At 43.9% G+C, this 15,569-nt stretch overlaps 1 pseudogene across 1 annotated transcript in view; it reads right to left on the bottom strand.

Moving 5' to 3' along the window:
• Nucleotides 1-1,282: 1,282 nt before the first annotated feature.
• Nucleotides 1,283-15,569, bottom strand: part of LOC145515742 (putative ATP-dependent RNA helicase DDX60) — a 37,897-nt pseudogene continuing 23,610 nt past the window's right edge. The window contains exons 4-10 of the transcript XR_014060990.1: nucleotides 13,941-14,110; nucleotides 13,094-13,246; nucleotides 11,081-11,220; nucleotides 8,195-8,314; nucleotides 7,044-7,153; nucleotides 2,256-2,368; nucleotides 1,283-1,454 (exon numbers count right to left, since the gene is read on the bottom strand). The product of XR_014060990.1 is annotated as a putative ATP-dependent RNA helicase DDX60 (transcript). The remainder of the gene's footprint in view (nucleotides 1,455-2,255; nucleotides 2,369-7,043; nucleotides 7,154-8,194; nucleotides 8,315-11,080; nucleotides 11,221-13,093; nucleotides 13,247-13,940; nucleotides 14,111-15,569) is intronic.

Below are 15,569 nucleotides of genomic sequence, written 5' to 3'. Positions count from 1 at the left end.
GCATTTCTTTTAGAAGCAATACTTCATTCAATCATACTGTCTGCTTGTTTCCAGTACCGTTTTACAGATTGTAGCCACCTTAAAAATTTTAATTATGTATTACTTATGCAGAACATGGAACCACTTCCTGAAATGTCAAGTACTTCAAAATACAGAAAATGTTATGTGCCTTAAAACTTGTACATAAATGAATAGGCCCTGGAGCCAGATGACCTAAGGTTGAATTCCAGCCTCCTTAACCTGGGCTGAGACTCTTGGTTGAATCACAAAATCTCTCTGTGCCTCGTTTTTCATATTTAAAAGGAAATAATAATAGCAGTCAGAAAATCTATCTAACAGCAGCAATTAAAATAATAAATCATAAGCGTTGTTGGCCATCTAAGACACATCAACATATGCAAAGTACTTAGAAAGGCACTTGGCAAATCAGAGTCTTTGCTATAATTGTTGTTAGTGGGCAAAGATCTAGCACAATGGAAAAATGATACGGGGCTTTCAACTAATAAGGCTCCCCTATCTTTCCAAACATCTGTAAACTGGGACAACATAAGAAGTCTCAAGGTCCATGGCAGACTGTGTCATTATGTGTGTGTGTTAGTTGCTCAATCAAAGTGTCTGACTCTTTGCGACCCCACAGACTGTAGTGCCGGAAGCCAGCTCACGAGATCCCACCCATGACAGAGTCATGAGGAGAAGACCTGATGAGCAGAGTAACTCAGGCCTCAGGGATTCTCGCAAGGAAGGCTGTCTCAGCGCTCACCTTAAAGATGATATCTCTCTCTCTGATGCTTGCTATAATAAACCTCTTCTTATTTTCTGTGACTTAGGGAAAAGGCCTTTCCTGATCTCTTCCTAAATAGATCAATCTGGAACCCTGATCCATACGGCCCCCGAACGGTGGCGCCCTGTTAGATTATCTAGGATATAGAGTATTTTAATCTAAACTTCCCTTGCTAGCATTTTAGTCTGTTTAACAAGAGTGCCTGTGCCTTTGGAACTAATGTGCATGACTGCTCCTTAACAATAAAACAGCATTGAGAGCCTCTGCACAGAAAGCCCCAATGGGCACAGAACCCTTCGTAGGAAAGAAGGCTTATTAGGAAATATAAGAAATATTGCTTTATGAAACTGTTACTTAATCTATATTTACTCACTATGTTTTTGCTCTTAACATATTTAGCCTATATAATGAAAGCATAATAGTTAAGAGATAAAAGTTTAGCTTTAATACAAATAATAAGACAATTGTTAATTTAGCTGGTGATTTTTGCTAAGAACTGACCTTTGCGCTACATTGTTTCAACTTGCTGTACCATGACCTTATGGGACCACATTCTTTTCCCTCGGGCTCGGGCGTGGGATGGATTACTGAAGACAGGTTTTGCCTTGAGGCTTTCTGTTGATGAATTCTTTCCTGCTGTGCCGGATGCAGGAGTGTTCTGGCTGGTCGACCCCTGTCAATGGAGAGTCACGGGGTGTTGGCAGGCACCCGGGCCAGAAGATGATGTAAACATAATGAAACTTTTTGTAACTAAGAGATGCAAACGGTTTCAATAATGGTCAAAACTGCCGACCCATTAAGCTGATTTGGTATGACTCTATACTTTACATTTGTTTCTATGTATCACTAAAAATATAAAAGCTGTCTTGAAAACAATAAAGTCGGGAGACACTTGGAGACGCTAAGATTCGCTGTGTCTTCTCATTTCGCATCACCGACGCCATCCTTCCTGAAGGAACCCCTGGACCCACTGGAGCTGGACTCCGGCACTCTAGCCCACCAGGTTCCTCTCCATGGGATTCTCCAGGCAAGAATACTGGAGTGGGTAGCCTATCCTTTCTCCAGGGAATCTTCCTGACCCAGGGATGGAAACTGGGTCTCCTGCATTGCAGACAGATTCTTTACTGTCTGAGCCACCAGGGAGCCATGATACTATTTTAATTCTATTTCTTTGCAGAAGGACAAAGAAAAAGAAAAATAAATCAATCACTTCTGGTGAGCCTTTCTTGAGATACGGGGGAAATTTCCTACTCAACTGCAGATCCAGCTGGGGGAACCCTTGGTTTTTTTCCTTTACAGAGTGTGGCCTTGCTCAGCACCTGCCAGGAGGAGTGAGTGTATTCCCTGAATATTCAGAGATAAGGTAAGAGATTCATCAGGTGGTTATGGAACTTTCCAGAACACATATAGAAAAGATGACATTCAAACATTCAAAACAGATAAGTATTCTATCTAGACTGAAGCTCAGGCCTACTCAGTCAGATGCTCCGGGTTGCTGATGGTAGCGGAAAGAGCCAGGAAGGGGCAGTGGATAATGATGAGATGCTCCCAGATTTCTGCTCCAGTTTCCCCACCAAGACAGTGGACCTATTAAAGACAAAAATGCTCCATTAAAACTGAGCAGGAGGTCTGAAAGATGTCTTTCCAAAGCAAACAAACAGATGGCCAATAGTTACTTGAAAAGATGCTCAACTTTACCCATCATTGAGAAATGAAAATCAAAACCACATGAGGTATCACTCACACCTGTCAGAACAGCCACCACCAAAAAGAACACACATAAAATGTGTTGGCTGGAGGCTTCCCTGATGGCTCAGTGGTAAAGATTCTACCTGCCAATCCAGAAGACACAGGTTCAATCCCTGATCCAGGAAGATCCCACAAGCCAAGGTACAACTAAGCCTGCACACCGCAACAATTAAGCCTGTGCTCTAGAGACCAGGAGCTGCAACTACTGAGCCCATGTGCCACAAATGAAGCCCTCATGCCCCAGAGCCCATGCTCCACATCAAGAGAAGCCACTGCATTGAGAAGCCAGTGCACCACAACTAGAGAGAAACCTCCACTCGCCTCAGCTAGAGACGAGCCCATGCAGCAGTGAAGACCCAGCACAGCCAAAAAATAAAAATATAAAATAAACAAAAATATTTTAAAAAGCAATCTGAATGTCCATTGCTCAGAGACTAAGTAAACACATTTAAAAAAATATTGTTGGCGAGGGTATGGAGAAACAGGAACTCTTGTACACTTTTAGAGGGAATGTGAGATGGTTACAGCCATTCAGAATAGTACCAGAGGCTCCTCAATAAACTAAAAATAGAACTGCCATATTCTGCAATTATATTCAGCAATTCCACTTCTGGGTGTCTATCCAAAGAAAACAAAAGGATATATGCATCCCCCATGTTTATTGCAGCACTATGTATAACAGCCAAGATAGGAAGCCACCTAAGTGTTCACTGAAGGATGGATGTATGGATAAAGAAACTGTAGTATGTATACATAGAATGGAATATTATTTAACTACAAAAAAGAATGACATCTTCCCATCTGTGATCATGGAAGGACGTCAAGGGCATTATGCTAAGTGAAATAAATCAATAAGTCAGACATAAAAATGATTTCACATGTGAAATCTTAAAACACACACACACAAACAAGCTCAAATATATAGAGAACACGCATGTAGTTACAAGAAGTGGGTGTGGGAGAAATTGGTGAATGGCTTTTATTTGTTGTTTTAGTTTAAACAAATTAAATAGCTTTCCAGTTGATTTAAAAATAGCAGATGCAAATAAGACCTGGAAGCTTGACTCATCATCATACATCGTTTCATATTGGCCAACCATGCCAAGTTTACATAAACACTGACAAATTCAGCCAACACAAAATCCTGACACACACTTTCTTTTAATTCCCATAACCAATCCATCAATAATTCCTCTGTATCTTACTTTCCAAAATATCTTTCAAATCTAAGCATTTTCTCCACGTTCATGGCCCCCAGGTCATCTACAATATCCTCCTGGCTGACCTCCCAGCTCCCCTGGGCCCACCCCTGCACTCTTCACATCATAGCCAATAGACACGTCTCGAGGATGAACTCAATCAGGCCACGTCCCCAATTACATTTTCTCAATATCTTCCCACTACATGTGGAACAAAATACAGACTCCCGAACAGGGCGAACATTGTGTTGGGGGTTCCCACCCTCACCAGCCACTCTCCAGCCGCATTCCAGCCTCTCTCCCTTCGTGCACTCACTTCTCTCCAGACACACCGGACTTCGCTTTGTCACCTGAACACAAATTTCCTACCCCAGAGCTTCCACATACACTGTTCCCTCTGCTTAGAATGCTCTTACCCCCTTTTGGACTTGTAGAGTTCGGTTTAGTGTCACCCACTGGAAGACTCTTCCCACCAGCACTGCAGAGCTGTCCTCAGGCTGCACCTATCCCCCAGCTGGCCATCATCACAGTCAGACAGGCTGCCCCTTCTCATCACCATATGCAGGGAAGTGGGCTGCCACAGTCACACGTATGCTCAGCTGTCTGATCCCTTTTGCCCAGTGATTCTGTGGCTCACACCTGGGCATTCCCACACCCACAGTGCCTGGCATTGTGGAGACACTGCTTCTATGCCGAATGCATGAACGTCCTTTGACCCGATAAAGCAAATGGAACTAGATTTAGGGAAGATTCTCAAAAGTGGTGTCAACTTATAAAATATAAGTTTTCCTCTAATTTTGCCCTCCAAATGTGAATTTCTGATCCCCGAGAGTGCCCAGGAACAGCAATACCTGCTATCTGGCAGCCATGGAGCTGCCACCACTCCCTATGGTGAGCAAGGAAATAAGGATGTGAATAATCACATCACAGGACACGGTTTTAGTTAAAAACTAAACATGGTGAGAGTTATGTTTCATTTGGTGGGAATTTTTAGGGCATCAAGCCCGGGAGACAGCCTCTCAAGTGACCCTGAGAGAACTGCTCTGAGGAGACAGGGAGAGGAGGGGAGGGTGGGAAGTCAGGTAATGTAGAAGCTTGCAACAAGGGGCAGGTAGTCTGAAAATCAAAAGATTATTGCTAATCAGGGAACACGTGCTGTAGTCCATGCGGTTGCAAAGAGTCAGACATGACTGAATGACTGAACCGAACTGAACTGAGGGAAGACGAGATATCTCATTAAGGAATTGCACTTTTCTGTGTATGGGAAGATGCAAGAGTCTGGGCTCACTGAAATCATCCCTTTCATATGCATCTCAGCTATCTGGGGCCACTGCCCTGTGATGTGATTATTCACATCCTTAGTTCCTTGTTCACCATAGGGAGTGGTGGCAGCTCCATGGCTGCCAGATAGCACGCATTGTTCTTCCTGGCCACCCTCGGGGCTCAGAAATTCACATTTGGAGGGCCAAAACAGCTGAAGGCTGTGACATCCTTGTCTATGATATGGCAGGAAATACTTCATCTCACACTGGTTTCCTTTAAACAGATTACACTGACACTTGGCAATCAACTGGAAATGACTCACTATCACAGTTATTAGATAATTTTTTACAATTCCCTTGCCCATTTGGTTTGGTGGCTCAGATGGTAAAGAACCTGCCTACAGTGTAGGAGGCACAAGAGACCTGAGTTCGATCCCAGAGTCAGGAAGATCCCCTGGAAAAGGGAATGGCTACTGACTCCAGTTTTCTTGCCTAGAGAATTCTATTTATTATTGATTTCCCAGGTGGCGCAGTGGTGAAGAATCCACCTGCCAATACAGGAGGCACAAGAGACAGGGGTTTGATCCCTGGACTGGGAAGATCCCCTGGAGGAGGGCGTGGCAACCCACTCCAGTATTCTTGCCTGGGAAATCACATGGGCAGAGGAACCTGGCGGGCTACAGTCTATGGAGTTGCAAACAGTCGGACATGACTGAGGGACTGACCACACACAGTCAGATAACACAGCTGAATGGTGGCCTTACAGTCTGTGCACATGGCACTCTTCCCTGACTCTGCCAGAAGAACCATCAGTCTCCAAAGACCTCCAGCTTTACCCTTACAGAAGCTGGGGAAGCTGAGGTCCCCCATGTCACTCCATTTCAGAGCTTGGAGACAAGAGTACAGTTCAAGGCCCTGGAGTGCAAAGACAAAGCTGTTGGATGTTTTCCAAATGTGAATATTCAAGGCCTTCAAGATGCAGTGTATACAGATTGAGCAGAAATAAACACAAGAAGTCAGCTTCAAACAAATCAAAAATACAGCCTGCTTGGTGGCTCCTAGTTCACACAGGAAAAGTTAAGCGAAACACAGGCTTATCATCATTTCCCCTTCAAGCTGAAAGCCCCTTAGAGCGGAAGAATTCTTCTATAATGCTGTAAGCCTCTCTGAATAAATACTCTCACTCTGCTGTAAAAACGTTCTCAGTACCCTTCATTTGCCCTATAAATGTCTATTTTCCAACCTGCTCTCTCTGCCCTGGGAAACTGAGCCACAGAGGCTACTTCAAAAGGGTTCTGGGGTTCTCTGGGTCCATCGGATTTGGCTGAATGAGAGCCTGGGCAAGAGACCTGAGGGGAATGAGGATGAGGTCTTAGTGCCACCAGCTCCCTTCCTGGAGGGTTGCCCTGAGCCAACTGTGCCCCCCTGCCTGCCTCCCCCCGCCCCCGCCACCCTCACTAAGGCAGCTGCCCTCCCCAAGCGGCCAGCACGCATAGAACCTCCCTGTGGGCCTCAAGGACTGCATCTTTGCCTTGTCCCCTTAGGCCAAGGGGTGGGCTCCTTGCCTGGCATTACTGCACTAACCCCTCAGTGCCCCCTCCCGACTATACACACACCTTTGGAAAATGCTCTTCTTGAATTGTTCTGAGTATGTCATTGGTTTCCTGCTGGGACCACAAGTGAAAAGATAACTTATGTAACTGACATCCTTGTTAGAGGCCCAATTCTCTGCTTTAGGGATCAAAGATTGTATTTTGGAATCTCTGCCCAGGAAAACCTATGTCCTGGTGGTTAGTTCGGCTCCCCTGAAACTGGGGTCACCACAGACAGCTCCTCTGCCATCCAGAGGCCCGCAGACACAGATACCCGGTCCTGAGCCAGATCAGGAAAACGGAGCCTAAAGACAGACTGGTGTGGTTCACGGAGAAGCCGGTGTCCCCTGCCACCCAACAGAAACTCCACACAGACGACGAAGCCCTGAAGCAGCAAACATCTTCAGTGTAGCGCTGATGCAACCAGGAAATCAGCCCAGAGAAACAACCTCAAGCCTACCTCATCAATATGACGTATCTGATCCTTTTCACCCACACCTGGTGGTACAGAGCCAGCAGCAGAATTTCAAAGCAGGCAGGCACTGTGATGAGCACCCACAAACAAGAACACTTTGAGCGCTTGCCACATACCGATGTGTTTCTAAGAATATAAAAGTGAAAGTGAAAGTGAAATTGAAGTCACTCAGTCGTGTCTGACTCTTAGCTACCCCATGGGCTATAGCCTACCAGGCTCCTCCGTCCATGGGTTTTCCAGGCAAGAATACTGGAGTGGGGTGCCATTGCCTTCTCCAAAGAATATAAAAGAGAGAGTTAAAACTCCTAAATGGAGCTGCTAATAGCTAGAATACGATACTGCTTCAGAGAACATTTCACTACAGCTGCAATGTATTTTTCTGAATACTGTGAAACTGCAATTTTTGTAGGTCTAAATGGTAAAATATCAGCTTTGAAGTTTAAATTCTTATTTATGAGCAATCAAGGTACTAACAATAGAAGGAGTCAATTGTCACAAATTTACTTCTTCAAAATCTGACCCTGAGGTTCAGTTTAGGTTGAAAAACATTTATTAAAACTTAACAATGATGGGGTAACTTCTCTGGTGGTCTAGTGGTTAAGACTTCACCTTCCAACGCAGGGGATGTGAGTTCGATCCCTGGTGGGGGAGCTAAGATCCCACACGCCTCACGGCCAAAAAACCAAAACATAAAACAGAAGCAATATTGTAACAAATTCAATAAAGACTTTAAAAATGGTCTACATCAAAAAAAAAAAATCTAAAAAAAGAAATTAACAATGATGGAAGTTGGGACAGGATGTTTGTTTAGCTTTAACCGTTTTCTGTGAGTTCAGTAAAAAGGAAAACTGTTAAGTCCATCCATAAAGTTAACATTTGAAACCATGACGAGCATCCTTCTCATCGAGAAAGATAAAGAAACAGTTACTCTGAATGGAAATCGGAGCTTTTACTTTTTATAACATGGGGTTTTTCAGATCATTTTCAATCCACTTATAAACCAGATGATGCTTTTTGTAAACTCAAGAATATTACTTGTACAAGACGCTGGGGAGGTACCGCACTTCTACTGAGAGAGACTCTTGAGTGCTACCGTGTACGCTGGCAACCAATGCATTAGTTAGCATGCATCCTACCTGAGAGTTCAGGGCATCGTGGCAATAGTCCCAGGTGAAAACACCACACAGACTTTCCCCATTTGGCACATTTTTGTTAAAACGATTTCCAATGGTCGCTGCCACTTAATTGACAAGGGCCTGATTGTCAAGGAAAGAGATCCACTTATCACGTGGCAGATTTGAAGAATTGTTGTTTTTGAACTGTGGTGTTGGAGAAGACTCTTGAGACTCCCTTGGACTGCAAGGAGATCAAACCAGTCAATCCTAAAGGAAGTCAACCCTGAATATTCATTGGAAGGACTGATGCTGAAGCTGAAACTCCAATCCTTTGACCATCTGATGGGAAGAACTGACTCATGGGAAAAGACCCCGATGCTGGGAAAGATTGAAGACAGGAGGAGAAGGGGACAACAGAGAATGAAATGGTTGGATATCACCGACTGAATGGACATGAGTTTGAGCAAGCTCCAGGAGTTGGTGATGGACAGGGAAGCCTGACGTGCTGTAGTCCATGAGGTCGCAAAGAGTCGGACACGACTGAGAGACTGAACTGAATCATGTGACAGAGCACTGGTAAAACCTCAGAGAACAACAGGCCCTGTCTGGAAACACGTGCTGCTGGGGGCGGGGGCAGGGGGTTCATCACCTCCTTCTCCTCCCATCTGCCCTCATACACTGACCCACAGGCTGTCTACCAGCTGGGTGACTATGCCTAAACCTTGGTCATAGCCTCCACCTAAAGTAAAATGGGAAAAACAGCTTCATCAGAGGGAAACACAGGAAGAGTTGCCACACGAGAAACAAACAGCTGATCCCTGGGCGATCAAGGCTTAGAGAGAAGCCATGAGTCTGTGTAGGAGAATGGCCGAGGTGGGCAGTGGGGTGGACATGTGGTCCTCATATTTAGAGGTGGCCTCCAGAACTCTATCTGTGAGGGTACAGGTGATCCTCACCCCAGACCAGGCAGGTGGCGGCCAGCTGAGTATGTGCAAACCCACACACATCTCTCTACTTCATACTTTGTGCCCCTAGAAAGTTTCACCTAGATTAAAATATAAACTTGAAAACATTAGCATAAAGATACTAGAAAGTGAACAATTTCACATATTTTCATATATGTGAGCACACACATGGCAAAGCTAAATGGAAATACTGATAAATCTGACTACACAAATATTAACAAAATACCATTAATATAAGCACAATATAGTAAAAAGACAAAATGACAAAGGTACATTGGTTATAATTTGGAGAAAAAAAGAAATATACTTATTAAATACAGTTCTGGCCAATCAATAAAAAAGGGAATTCCCCTTCACTAAAAGGAAAAGAAAATGGCCAGATTTCATGAACAAGTAGCTCACGAAGAAAGAAATATTCTGCCCAGAAATCATATGGGAAGACTTTCCAGTCAGTAATCACAGAAATACAGATTTAATATGAGATGGAAATTTTTTATCAGCATGGAAATAAAATTTTTTAATGATAGGAATGTTGTTAAAAAATAAGAGAATATATACTTCCATACACTGCCAGAGGGAATAAAAATAGATTTAAACTTTTAGAAGAGTCATTTGGCTTCTAAACTTTTGGGTTCTAAAACTTCTAGAAAAGGAATATGTACTGTGTTGAACTGCCAATTCCACTTCCAGTAAGCTTAATTTTTCTTGATGTATTTTTTATTCATTTCTTACTATGAACACTTACTGCTTTCACAAGTGTGAAAAATGGAAAAGCTATGATAAAAACTAAAGTGCTAATTTCATTTAAACATGTTGATCAATCTGGTTCTGAGTCTGACCCTAAGTCACTCAACGCTACATTTTCCTAAAAACATCAATAAAATGGAGTGAGATCTCATTTTAATCTGTAGAATCAAAGTTATGTCAACTAAATCTGCCTTTCTTAAGAATAATCACATTGAAAACAAGGGGTTGTAAATGAGGATATGCAAACTTATACTTCGTGGAAATCAAACTTTCGTCTAAATACCAAAGATCATACTTTGTCATTAAGTTTGACTTTAGGTGGTTCTAGCCATAAAACAAATATGGCAAAACCACTGGGTGTGAGGAACAGGCCAGGAACTGGCGCCCGAAAGCAGACTGGATATGCCCCATGGAGGGCAGAGGTGATGTGGGGTCCTTAGTGACTCCACACTGCCCAGCAAAATGGAAGTGCCTCGCTCAGTTACAGCAAAAAGCTGAACGACAAGGCTGCAAGTCCAGACTCTTCCTCACAACCCTCCAAGGAAAGTGTTACTTTAGGCTTTCAAACTGGAAGGAGAAAACACAGAAGATAAAGTAACACTCATGGAACAGAACACACTGTTGGTTGGTGGGGATGGTGGTGGGGGCGGGGGAAATGTGGGAAGGGGTCAAAAGGTACAAAGTTTCAGTTGTAAGTCAGTCCTGGGATGTAACAGTGACTATTGTTAACAACACTGTGTACCTGAACAACATTGTGTACCTGAAAGCTGCCAAGACTGTAGTCCAAAGTTCTCGTCACAAGGGGAAAAAGGTATAACTGTATGAGGTGATTCATGGTAACTAGAATTACTGTGGTGATCACGTCACAATATACTCCATTACTGACCATTATGGTGTACACCCGAAACGAACATGTTACATGTCAATTTTACCTCAATAAAAACTGAAAAAATAAACTGGAAAAAAAAAAAATAAAGTGAGCTAATCTACCACATGACCATGGGCTTATTTCAAAAGAGGAGGTGCAGGAGTAAATGAGAAAATTCAGTTGATTGTTACCTTGATGGGGGCCACGTCCACGAGCACCCGCTCGTCACCCGGGGACGACCCCCAGCCCTGGGATGTACCTTGATGGAGGCCACATACACGACCACCCCCTTGTCACCCTGGGATGACCTCCAGCCCCAGGACATACCTTGGTGGGGGTCACATACACAACCACCCCCTCATTGCCCTCATGCAGCACCCTCTCCATGCAGTAGTAGGAGGCGTAGTCTTCCCTGAGGACTTGGGGGCCACGATGACCACAGACTCGTTCTTGTCCAGGAGCTCTTGCTGCAGATTCAGAGCACTGTCACGTCAGCACCAGGTGCAGTATGACAGCAAAACCAATAGTGAAGACACCTCCCTCATAATTCCCTTCTATTGGCAGCAGGGCAGACGTGAGCTCTAGCAGCCTGCTCTCTCAGGGGTCAGTGCCACAGTGGGACCCTCCCCCAAGCAAGCGACCATTAAGAGCAACTGTCAACCAGCCACCTGAGTGGTCCTTCTTGGTGATTGGTTGTGGGCCTCTCTTGCGTATAAAAGGAGTCTGAACTGGGACTGAGGGAGATGGTTTTCTGAGACACTAGTCTGCCATCTTCTGGGTCTGCTGGCTTTCTCATTAAAATTCTTATCCTTTGTTCCAACAACTCGCCTCCCGACTTATTGACTTGCCGCAAGCAGAGAGAGCTTGGGCCGGGTAACGCTGAGCCGCAAAGCAGTGGTTGGGAACTGAAAACACGCCAAGAGAGCCTAGAGAACTTGTGAGGAGCTCACTGCCTCTCCCAGAAGAGAGAACTGCAGTGCTTTTGAGCATACAGAAGTGGGCTTTGTGTGAAAAATCAAGACTGAGTCAGAACAAATTATCTTGTTTTGGGGCACATTTGCTTTCTGATGACTTGTCATTAAGTGCTCTTTGGCTTAGAGAAATGAAGATCTAAGAATATGTATTTTTGTGAGGGTGAAAAAGTAGCTGAATAGAAAAAAAAATCAATAATTAGCCATTTTACTACTTATCTTCTCCTTTGTAAAGAGAAGAATTGCCCTACTTTAGAGGGCCTGTGGGTCCTTCATTAAAACAGATTCTCATCCCTCAGCCTATGCTTTCATTCATCAAAATGATGACTCGTCAAAGGATCGAGAGCCCGTGTGATGGGCAGAAGACAGAACAGCCCGCCAAAGCCCCACCCTGCTCACTATCTAAATCCAAGTCCACTCTGGGCTGCATTTCAGAGCGAAGGCAGCATCAGTAGTGTCGTGTGTGTAGGATTCCTGGAAGCCCTCGGCTGCCCCAGGTCAGCCCTCGGGCAGGAAGGACCTGGGCCCTGCCCCTGAGCAGCAACAGAGACCCTGTGGGCGACCAGCACCACCAGCACCAACACAAGGAGGATGAAGTCAGATGCTGATGAGACAGCCTATGAGAGTGAACCTCTGAAATGGCTCTCTTGTAGGTAAGCATGTTTAATTCATAAGGTTGGACCAATGCAGAAATGCACCCTTTTATTCCTAATTTAGGCTGCAGTCCATGGGTTCGCTAAGGGTCGGACACGACTGAGCGACTTCACTTTCACTTTTCACTTTCATACATTGGAGAAGGAAATGGCAACCCACTCCAGTGTTCTTGCCTGGAGAATCCCAGGGACGGGGGAGCCTGGTGGGCTGCCGTCTGTGGGGTCGCACAGAGTCAGACATGACTGAAGTGACTTAGCAGCAGCATTCCTAATTTTATATCCATCAATGTTATTCTTACACATATTTATAGAAAAGCAGTTACTGTGGTCCCAGATATGGGCTATAAATACCTAAATGACTGTCTATACTGTTTAACCTCCCTGAATCTCTGTGCGCTTTTCTGTATTTACACAGGAACCCTACTGACGCAGGGGAACCTTGGAGGCTGCTCCGTATGATACAGTCGGAACTTCAAGTACACACATGTGAATCCACCAGAACACCTCCAAGAAGATGGTCCACTTACAAAAAGTGGATGATGTGGAAAAGTCACTTTCTTTAAATGGGAAAAAGTCCACATTTGACATTTCCTGTGGCAGTTTTAAATGACATGATTCAATATTAAGAATTTCATGCCAACATGATATGAGGAAACACAATCATGAGTAGCTTCTGAGATCAGATTTAATAATACAATAGAAAATTCAGGCATTACCTGCTAGGTGTCAGGACTAAAGTCCTGAACTCTGGGGTCTGGATCTTTCCTCTCATCGTGTACCAGATAGTGGCCCATGTACTGCAGCTGAAACCGGGCTGGCCCAACACTCACTGTGAGTATTGTCATTTTTCTTCTCCTTTACGCCCTTTCCTGTGACCTGTATTCATTTAAAAGTCCAACTTGAAAGTGATTTTAAATTATAACATCATTTAAATGATCACAATTATTTATTTTTTAAAATAAAATGACTGAAAACTAATTTTTATCAGAAAAGCATTTTACCATCTTTGAAATTTTGCAATATTTATTGAAGAAATCTTTTACCATCTGAATCATTATCTTAACTAAGAGTAAAAAGCACACATCAAGATTTTCAAATACCCATCACAGTACTTGAACTACAATCTGATACAAAGACAATTAAACAATCACAATACAGCTTTTAATGTTCTCCTAGAATTAAACACAGGACTAGTTTTAAGGGTCTGCAGAGACTATCTAGCATTCAATTTGCTTTGTCCAGACAAGCATTTGTAAAATGTTCCAGTTCTAGGTTACTTGGAGAAGGAAATGGCAACCCACTCCAGTATTCTTGCCTGGAAAATCCCATGGATGGAGGAGCCTGGTGGGCTACAGTCCATGGGGTCGCAAAGAGTCGGACATGACTGAGTGACTTCCCTTTCACTTTCACTTTTCAGGTTGGGGCATCTGGATCACTAATAATGATTAAGAACGTGAAGCAAATATTTTCAATAGAAAAAGTCTGACAGGAGGTGACTGTGGGTACAAGATGCTTTCTGTACACCTAACAGCTGCTCTATTAAAATGGAGCTATTCTGAAAACATTATGCACTGGATGCCAAGAACTCACCAGCTCCTTGAACCCTAAACACTGCAGGCAACTGGCTATGAGCTGCCGGTCTGCCTCCTGCAGAAGCTCTGGGTATTTTTCCATCACAGAGCAGATCCTTTTCACCATCTGCACAGCTATACCGAAGTCTTCCGTGGTTTCACCTTGGTAAAGAATATACAACAAAACTGTTTAAAACGGCCATCAAAAATAACAAATGTTCGATTATCCAAGATTAGTCACTCGGCCTGTCAACCTGTCCCAATTAAATTCACTATTTACTCAGCATTAATGAAGGTTTTGGAGTACAGAAAACTCAATAAAATTAAAATGCAGCTATATACACTCCATCACCTCTATGGATAATTGAGAGGTAGCCATGTAAGTAAGTGATGGAGAAAAAGAAAAATCTTGTAGTTCATGACAAAAATAAGGTCATTAAAACCCAAGTTGGTCTAAGTTCGGAGGAGCACAAATCTTTCTCCAGCTAGTATTTCCATGCCTTCTCTACTATATTCAAAGAAAAATACTGAGATAACTTTAACAATCTGGCTAAAACTTGGCAAGATGTATTGAATCCTAACAGTGACCAGACATAAATATGTGGTGTAAACATTAGAGCCTTTAATTCAAACGGTCCGTTAACCCCACCGGATCCAGATTTGGCTAATTCCTCTCCTGTTCTTAGGTCACAGACATCCTCTCTCTTCCTCCTCACTGCTGGCCTTTCCATACTTCACACTTAGGGCTGTTTTGATCCCCTCTTTCTTCCAATCAACCTACACTTTATTTACAAACATTACCAAACACTTACCAATGCTATAAAGGCTACAGAAGAGATTTAACATGGATCCTCACTGCAGCCCCCGCTGCCCCAGCAGGGTAAGCCACTGCTAATCCTGCTCTCTCTTGCAGCCGCCAAATGCAAATCCTGACACGGTCTCTTAATTAGAGCGACTCCAGAGACCAAGCCTTGTGCTTTTGCTGTGGCAAGGTTCTCAGGAATGACTGACTTTGCCGGTAGGATGGAAGTTAGTATAGAATGGCGGCGGGGGTGGGGGTGGGGGTGGGCAGCAGGGAACCTGGTGACCATGTGCTCGGTGGATTCACGTGTGGAGACCATCCAAACAGATCAGTGAGATTCACTCAGAACAGTCAGTTGGAGGTGTACTGGCCCCTGGTCATGTCATCTGCCACCAACTTGCGTATATCTACCCAGCTGTGTCTCTCCTTCATCTGCTCTTTCCACCTCTCCTTTTCGTTTCTCCTATCCACTGTGGCAGTTGTAAAATAGCACATAGAAACCACAGCAACTTTTGGAAGAACTCAGCATGCCAGGCAAACGCGGCCGGAGTTTTGCCCAGAGAGAAACGCTTGCTTTTCAGACCTCAGAGACGGATGACAGGCTCTTCTTGGGAGTCCAGCTGCCCCGTGGGTCCCCTTAACCATGCCCACGATTCTCTGAATAGCTGTCTGTCAACTGTGACTGGGAATCAATTTTAATTTTTTATTGAAATGTGGTAGGCTGCAGTCCATGGGGTTGCTAAGAGTCAAACATGACTGAAGTAAGTGAGCTTCAGTCATGTCTAACTGAAGCTTCTTTCTCAATAATAAAGTATCTAA

This window comes from Giraffa tippelskirchi, chromosome 1, assembly GCF_054371585.1.
Source record: "Giraffa tippelskirchi isolate mGirTip1 chromosome 1, T2T-mGirTip1v1.2.pri, whole genome shotgun sequence".
Classification (NCBI taxonomy): domain Eukaryota; kingdom Metazoa; phylum Chordata; class Mammalia; order Artiodactyla; family Giraffidae; genus Giraffa; species Giraffa tippelskirchi.
Note: the sequence above shows the minus strand (reverse complement) of the source record. Positions and strands in the feature narration are given on the sequence as shown.